The sequence below is a fragment of the Numenius arquata genome, unplaced genomic scaffold (genome assembly GCF_964106895.1).
Source record: "Numenius arquata unplaced genomic scaffold, bNumArq3.hap1.1 HAP1_SCAFFOLD_1076, whole genome shotgun sequence".
Taxonomy (NCBI): Eukaryota; Metazoa; Chordata; class Aves; order Charadriiformes; family Scolopacidae; genus Numenius; species Numenius arquata.
The window spans coordinates 8,835-17,668 of NW_027414438.1; positions in this window are offsets into that span (position 1 = coordinate 8,835).

Genomic DNA, 8,834 nt, shown 5'->3' on the forward strand with positions numbered 1-8,834 from the left:
GGGGACCTGGGAGGAACTGGGAGGCCACTGGGGGGAACTGGGAGGAACTGGGAGGACACTGGGGGGACCTGGGAGGAACTGGGAGGGAACTGGGGGGAACTGGGAGGAACTGGGAGGCCACTGGGAGGAACTGGGAGGAACTGGGAGGCCACTGGGGGAACTGGGAGGAACTGGGTGGCCACTGGGAGGCACTGGGAGGAACTGGGAGGCCACTGGGGGGCACTGGGAGGAACTGGGAGGCCACTGGGAGGAACTGGGAGGAACTGGGAGGCCACTGGGGAGCACTGGGAGGAACTGGGAGGCCACTGGGAGGAACTGGGAGGAACTGGGAGGCCACTGGGGGGCACTGGGAGGAACTGGGAGGCCACTGGGAGGAACTGGGAGGCCACTGGGGGGCACTGGGAGGAACTGGGAGGCCACTAGGGGGGACTGGGAGGAACTGGGAGGCCACTGGGAGGAACTGGGAGGAACTGGGAGGCCACTGGTGGGCACTGGGAGGAACTGGGAGGGAACTGGGAGGACCTGGGAGGAACTGGGAGGCCACTGGGGGGACCTGGGAGGAACTGGGAGGGAACTGGGAGGACCTGGGAGGAACTGGGAGGCCACTGGGAGGACCTGGGAGGAACTGGGAGGGAACTGGGGGGAACTGGGAGGAACTGGGAGGCCACTGGGGGGACCTGGGAGGAACTGGGAGGCCACTGGGGGGAACTGGGAGGAACTGGGAGGCCACTGGGGGGACCTGGGAGGAACTGGGAGGGAACTGGGGGGAACTGGGAGGAACTGGGAGGCCACTGGGAGGAACTGGGAGGAACTGGGAGGCCACTGGGGGGACCTGGGAGGAACTGGGAGGCCACTGGGGGGAACTGGGAGGAACTGGGAGGCCACTGGGGGGCACTGGGAGGAACTGGGAGGAACTGGGAGGAACTGGGAGGCCACTGGGGGGACCTGGGAGGAACTGGGAGGGAACTGGGGGGCACTGGGAGGAACTGGGAGGCCACTGGGGGGAACTGGGAGGAACTGGGAGGCCACTGGGGGGCACTGGGAGGAACTGGGAGGAACTGGGAGGCCACTGGGGGGCACTTGGAGGAACTGGGAGGCCACTGGGAGGAACTGGGAGGAACTGGGAGGCCACTGGGAGGCCACTTGGAGGAACTGGGAGGAACTGGGAGGCCACTGGGGGGCACTGGGAGGAACTGGGAGGCCACTGGGGGGCACTGGGAGGAACTGGGAGGCCACTGGGAGGAACTGGGAGGAACTGGGAGGCCACTGGGGGGAACTGGGAGGAACTGGGAGGCCACTGGGAGGAACTCGGAGGAACTGGGAGGCCACTGGGGGGCACTGGGTGGAACTGGGAGGCCACTGGGAGGAACTGGGAGGCCACTGGGGGGCACTGGGAGGAACTGGGAGGCCACTGGGGGGACCTGGGAGGAACTGGGAGGCCACTGGGGGGAACTGGGAGGAACTGGGAGGCCACTGGGGGGCACTGGGAGGAACTGGGAGGCTACTGGGGGGCACTGGGAGGAACTGGGAGGCCACTGGGGGGAACTGGGAGGAACTGGGAGTCCACTGGGGGGAACTGGGAGGAACTGGGAGGCCACTGGGGGGCACTGGGAGGAACTGCGAGGCCACTGGGGGGAACTGGGAGGAACTGGGAGGCCACTGGGGGGCACTGGGAGGAACTGGGAGGCCACTGGGGGGCACTGGGAGGAACTGGGAGGCCACTGGGGGGAACTCGGAGGAACTGGGAAGCCACTGGGGGGAACTGGGAGGAACTGGGAGGGAACTGGGAGGCCACTGGGGGGAACTGGGAGGAACTGGGAGGCCACTGGGGGGCACTGGGAGGAACTGGGAGGCCACTGGGGGGAACTGGGAGCAACTGGGAGGCCACTGGGGGGAACTGGGAGGAACTGGGAGGCAACTGGGGGGAACTGGGAGGCCACTGGGGGGAACTGGGAGGAACTGGGAGGCCACTGGGGGGCACTGGGAGGAACTGGGAGGCCACTGGGGGGAACTGGGAGGAACTGGGAGGGAACTGGGAGGCCACTGGGGGGAACTGGGAGGAACTGGGAGGCCACTGGGGGAACTGGGAGGAACTGGGAGGCCACTGTGGGGAACTGGGAGGAACTGGGAGGCCACTGGGAGGAACTGGGAGGAACTGGGAGGCCACTGGGGGGAACTGGGAGGAACTGGGAGGCCACTGGGGGGAACTGGGAGGAACTGGGAGGCCACTGGGAGGAACTGGGAGGAACTGGGAGGCCACTGGGGGGAACTGGGAGGAACTGGGAGGCCACTGGGGGGAACTGGGAGGAACTGGGAGGCCACTGGGAGGAACTGGGAGGCCACTGGGGGGAACTGGGAGGAACTGGGAGGCCACTGGGAGGAACTGGGAGGAACTGGGAGGCCACTGGGGGGAACTGGGAGGAACTGGGAGGGAACTGGGGGGAACTGGGAGGAACTGGGAGACCACTGGGGGGAACTGGGAGGAACTGGGAGGGAACTGGGGGGAACTGGGAGGAACTGCGAGGCCACTGGGGGGAACTGGGAGGAACTGGGAGGGAACTGGGAGGAACTGGGAAGAACTGGGAGGCCACTGGGGGGAACTGGGAGGAACTGGGAGGCCACTGGGGGGAACTGGGAGGAACTGGGAGGCCACTGGGGGGAACTGGGGGGAACTGGGAGGAACTGGGAGGCAACTGGGGGGAACTGGGAGGAACTGGGAGGCCACTGGGGGGAACTGGGAGGAACTGGGAGGGAACTGGGGGGAACTGGGAGGCCACTGGGGGGAACTGGGAGGAACTGGGAGGCCACTGGGGGGAACTGGGAGGAACTGGGAGGCCACTGGGGGGAACTGGGAGGAACTGGGAGGGAACTGGGGGGAACTGGGAGGCCACTGGGGGGAACTGGGAGGAACTGGGAGGCCACTGGGGGGAAGTGGGAGGAACTGCGAGGCAACTGGGGGGAACTGGGAGGAACTGGGAGGCCACTGGGGGGAACTGGGAGGAACTGGGAGGCCACTGGGGGGCACTGGGAGGAACTGGGAGGCCACTGGGAGGCACTGGGAGGAACTGGGAGGCCACTGGGGGGCACTGGGAGGAACTGGGAGGCCACTGGGGGGAACTGGGAGGAACTGGGAGGCCACTGGGGGGCACTGGGAGGAACTGGGAGGCCACTGGGGGGAACTGGGAGGAACTGGGAGGCCACTGGGGGGAACTGGGAGGCCACTTGGGGGCACTGGGAGGAACTGGGAGGCCACTGGGGGGCACTGGGTGGAACTGGGAGGCCACTGGGGGGCACTGGGAGGAACTGGGAGGCCACTGGGGGGCACTGGGTGGAACTGGGAGGCCACTGGGAGGAACTGGGAGGCCACTGGGGGGCACTGGGAGGAACTGGGAGGCCACTGGGGGGCACTGGGAGGAACTGGGAGGCCACTGGGAGGAACTGGGAGGAACTGGGAGGCCACTGGGGGGCACTGGGAGGAACTGGGAGGCCACTGGGGGGACCTGGGAGGAACTGGGAGGCCACTGGGAGGAACTGGGAGGAACTGGGAGGCCACTGGGGGGCACTGGGAGGAACTGGGAGGCCACTGGGAGGAACTGGGAGGCCACTGGGGGGCACTGGGAGGAACTGGGAGGCCACTAGGGGGCACTGGGAGGAACTGGGAGGCCACTGGGAGGAACTGGGAGGAACTGGGAGGCCACTGGTGGGCACTGGGAGGAACTGGGAGGGAACTGGGAGGACCTGGGAGGAACTGGGAGGCCACTGGGGGGACCTGGGAGGAACTGGGAGGGAACTGGGGGGAACTGGGAGGAACTGGGAGGCCACTGGGGGGACCTGGGAGGAACTGGGAGGCCACTGGGGGGAACTGGGAGGAACTGGGAGGCCACTGGGGGGACCTGGGAGGAACTGGGAGGGAACTGGGGGGAACTGGGAGGAACTGGGAGGCCACTGGGAGGAACTGGGAGGAACTGGGAGGCCACTGGGGGGCACTGGGAGGAACTGGGAGGCCACTGGGAGGCACTGGGAGGAACTGGGAGGCCACTGGGGGGCACTGGGAGGAACTGGGAGGCCACTGGGAGGAACTGGGAGGAACTGGGAGGCCACTGGGGGGCACTGGGAGGAACTGGGAGGCCACTGGGAGGAACTGGGAGGAACTGGGAGGCCACTGGGGGGCACTGGGAGGAACTGGGAGGCCACTGGGAGGAACTGGGAGGCCACTGGGGGGCACTGGGAGGAACTGGGAGGCCACTAGGGGGGACTGGGAGGAACTGGGAGGCCACTGGGAGGAACTGGGAGGAACTGGGAGGCCACTGGTGGGCACTGGGAGGAACTGGGAGGGAACTGGGAGGACCTGGGAGGAACTGGGAGGCCACTGGGGGGACCTGGGAGGAACTGGGAGGGAACTGGGAGGACCTGGGAGGAACTGGGAGGCCACTGGGAGGACCTGGGAGGAACTGGGAGGGAACTGGGGGGAACTGGGAGGAACTGGGAGGCCACTGGGGGGACCTGGGAGGAACTGGGAGGCCACTGGGGGGAACTGGGAGGAACTGGGAGGCCACTGGGGGGCACTGGGAGGAACTGGGAGGCCACTGGGAGGAACTCGGAGGAACTGGGAGGCCACTGGGGGGCACTGGGTGGAACTGGGAGGCCACTGGGAGGAACTGGGAGGCCACTGGGGGGCACTGGGAGGAACTGGGAGGCCACTGGGAGGAACTGGGAGGAACTGGGAGGCCACTGGGGGGCACTGGGAGGAACTGGGAGGCCACTGGGAGGAACTCGGAGGAACTGGGAGGCCACTGGGGGGCACTGGGTGGAACTGGGAGGCCACTGGGAGGAACTGGGAGGCCACTGGGGGGCACTGGGAGGAACTGGGAGGCCACTGGGGGGACCTGGGAGGAACTGGGAGGCCACTGGGGGGAACTGGGAGGAACTGGGAGGCCACTGGGGGGCACTGGGAGGAACTGGGAGGCCACTGGGGGGCACTGGGAGGAACTGGGAGGCCACTGGGGGGAACTGGGAGGAACTGGGAGGCCACTGGGAGGAACTGGGAGGAACTGGGAGTCCACTGGGGGGAACTGGGAGGAACTGGGAGGCCACTGGGGGGCACTGGGAGGAACTGCGAGGCCACTGGGGGGAACTGGGAGGAACTGGGAGGCCACTGGGGGGCACTGGGAGGAACTGGGAGGCCACTGGGGGGCACTGGGAGGAACTGGGAGGCCACTGGGGGGAACTGGGAGGAACTGGGAGGCCACTTGGGGGCACTGGGAGGAACTGGGAGGCCACTGGGGGGAACTGGGAGGAACTGGGAGGGAACTGGGAGGCCACTGGGGGGAACTGGGAGGAACTGGGAGGCCACTGGGGGGCACTGGGAGGAACTGGGAGGCCACTGGGGGGAACTGGGAGCAACTGGGAGGCCACTGGGGGGAACTGGGAGGAAATGGGAGGCAACTGGGGGGAACTGGGAGGCCACTGGGGGGAACTGGGAGGAACTGGGAGGCCACTGGGGGGCACTGGGAGGAACTGGGAGGCCACTGGGGGGAACTGGGAGGAACTGGGAGGGAACTGGGAGGCCACTGGGGGGAACTGGGAGGAACTGGGAGGCCACTGGGGGAACTGGGAGGAACTGGGAGGCCACTGTGGGGAACTGGGAGGAACTGGGAGGCCACTGGGAGGAACTGGGAGGAACTGGGAGGCCACTGGGGGGAACTGGGAGGAACTGGGAGGCCACTGGGGGGAACTGGGAGGAACTGGGAGGCCACTGGGAGGAACTGGGAGGCCACTGGGGGGAACTGGGAGGAACTGGGAGGCCACTGGGGGGAACTGGGAGGAACTGGGAGGCCACTGGGAGGAACTGGGAGGAACTGGGAGGCCACTGGGGGGAACTGGGAGGAACTGGGAGGGAACTGGGGGGAACTGGGAGGAACTGGGAGACCACTGGGGGGAACTGGGAGGAACTGGGAGGGAACTGGGGGGAACTGGGAGGAACTGCGAGGCCACTGGGGGGAACTGGGAGGAACTGGGAGGGAACTGGGAGGAACTGGGAAGAACTGGGAGGCCACTGGGGGGAACTGGGAGGAACTGGGAGGCCACTGGGGGGATCTGGGAGGAACTGGGAGGCCACTGGGGGGAACTGGGGGGAACTGGGAGGAACTGGGAGGCAACTGGGGGGAACTGGGAGGAACTGGGAGGCCACTGGGGGGAACTGGGAGGAACTGGGAGGGAACTGGGGGGAACTGGGAGGCCACTGGGGGGAACTGGGAGGAACTGGGAGGCCACTGGGGGGAACTGGGAGGAACTGGGAGGGAACTGGGGGGAACTGGGAGGCCACTGGGGGGAACTGGGAGGAACTGGGAGGCCACTGGGGGGAAGTGGGAGGAACTGGGAGGCAACTGGGGGGAACTGGGAGGAACTGGGAGGCCACTGGGGGGAACTGGGAGGAACTGGGAGGCAACTGGGGGGAACTGGGAGGCCACTGGGGGGAACTGGGAGGAACTGGGAGACAACTGGGGGGAACTGGGAGGAACTGGGAGGCCACTGGGGGGCACTGGGAGGAACTGGGAGGCCACTGGGGGGAACTGGGAGGAACTGGGAGGGAACTGGGAGGCCACTGGGGGGAACTGGGAGGAACTGGGAGGCCACTGGGGGAACTGGGAGGAACTGGGAGGCCACTGGGGGGAACTGGGAGGAACTGGGAGGAACTGGGGGGAACTGGGAGGAACTGGGAGGCCACTGGGAGGAACTGGGAGGAACTGGGAGGCCACTGGGGGGACCTGGGAGGAACTGGGAGGCCACTGGGGGGAACTGGGGGGAACTGGGAGTAACTGGGAGGCAACTGGGGGGAACTGGGAGGCCACTGGGAGGAACTGGGAGGAACTGGGAGGCCACTGGGGGGAACTGGGAGGAACTGGGAGGCCACTGGGGGGAACTGGGAGGAACTGGGAGTCCACTGGGGGGCACTGGGAGGAACTGGGAGGCCACTGGGGGGAACTGGGAGGAACTGGGAGGCCACTGGGGGGAACTGGGAGGAACTGGGAGGGAACAGGGAGGCCACTGGGGGGAACTGGGAGGAACTGGGAGGCCACTGGGGGGAACTGGGAGGAACTGGGAGGGAACTGGGGGGAACTGGGAGGAACTGGGAGGCCACTGGGGGGCACTGGGAGGAACTGGGAGGCAACTGGGGGGAACTGGCAGGAACTGGGAGGCAACTGGGAGGAACTGGGAGGCACTGGGAGGCCACTGGGGGGAACTGGGAGGAACTGGGAGGCCACTGGGGGGAACTGGGAGGAACTGGGAGGCAACTGGGGGGAACTGGGAGGAACTGGGAGGCCACTGGGGGGAACTGGGAGGAACTGGGAGGCCACTGGGGGGAACTGGGAGGAACTGGGAGGAACTGGGAGGCCACTGGGGGGAACTGGGAGGAACTGGGAGGCCACTGGGAGCAACTGGGAGGAACTGGGAGGAACTGGGAGGCCACTGGGGGGACCTGGGAGGAACTGGGAGGCCACTGGGGGGAACTGGGAGGAACTGGGAGGAACTGGGAGGCCACTGGGAGGAACTGGGAGGAACTGGGAGGCCACTGGGGGGCACTGGGAGGAACTGGGAGGCCATTGGGGGGAACTGGGGGGAACTGGGAGGCCACTGGGGGGCACTGGGAGGAACTGGGAGGCCACTGGGGGGAACTGGGAGCAACTGGGAGGCCACTGGGGGGAACTGGGAGGAACTGGGAGGCCACTGGGGGGAACTGGGAGGAACTGGGAGGCCACTGGGGGGCACTGGGAGGAACTGCGAGGCCACTGGGGGGAACTGGGAGGAACTGGGAGGCCACTGGGAAAAACTGGGAGGAACTGGGAGGCCACTGGGGGGCACTGGGAGGAACTGGGAGGCCACTGGGAGGAACTGGGAGGAACTGGGAGGCAACTGGGGGGAACTGGGAGGAACTGGGAGGGCACTGGGGGGAACTGGGAGGAACTGGGAGGGAACTGGGGGGAACTGGGAGGAACTGGGAGGGAACTGGAGGGAACTGGGAGGAACTGGGAGGCCACTGCGGGGAACTGGGAGGAACTGGGAGGCAACTGGGGGGAACTGGGAGGAACTGGGAGGCCACTGGGGGGAACTGGGAGGAACTGGGAGGCCACTGGGAGGAACTGGGAGGAACTGGGAGGCCACTGGGGGGCACTGGGAGGAACTGGGAGTCCACTGGGAGGCACTGGGAGGAACTGGGAGGCCACTCGGAGGAACTGGGAGGAACTGGGAGGCCACTGGGGGGCACTGGGAGGAACTGGGAGTCCACTGGGGGGCACTGGGAGGAACTGGGAGGCCACTGGGGGGCACTGGGAGGAACTGGGAGGCCACTGGGAGGAACTCGGAGGAACTGGGAGGCCACTGGGGGGCACTGGGTGGAACTGGGAGGCCACTGGGAGGAACTGGGAGGCCACTGGGGGGCACTGGGAGGAACTGGGAGGCCACTGGGGGGACCTGGGAGGAACTGGGAGGCCACTGGGGGGACCTGGGAGGAACTGGGAGGGAACTGGGGGGAACTGGGAGGAACTGGGAGGCCACTGGGGGGACCTGGGAGGAACTGGGAGGGAAGTGGGGGGAACTGGGAGGAACTGGGAGGCCACTGGGGGGCACTGGGAGGAACTGGGAGGCCACTGGGGGGACCTGGGAGGAACTGGGAGGGAACTGGGGGGAACTGGGAGGAACTGGGAGGCCACTGGGGGGACCTGGGAGGAACTGGGAGGCCACTGGGGGGCACTGGGAGGAACTGGGAGGCCACTGGGGGGCACTGGGAGGAACTGGGAGGCCACTGGGGGGAACTGGGAGGAACTGGGAGGCCA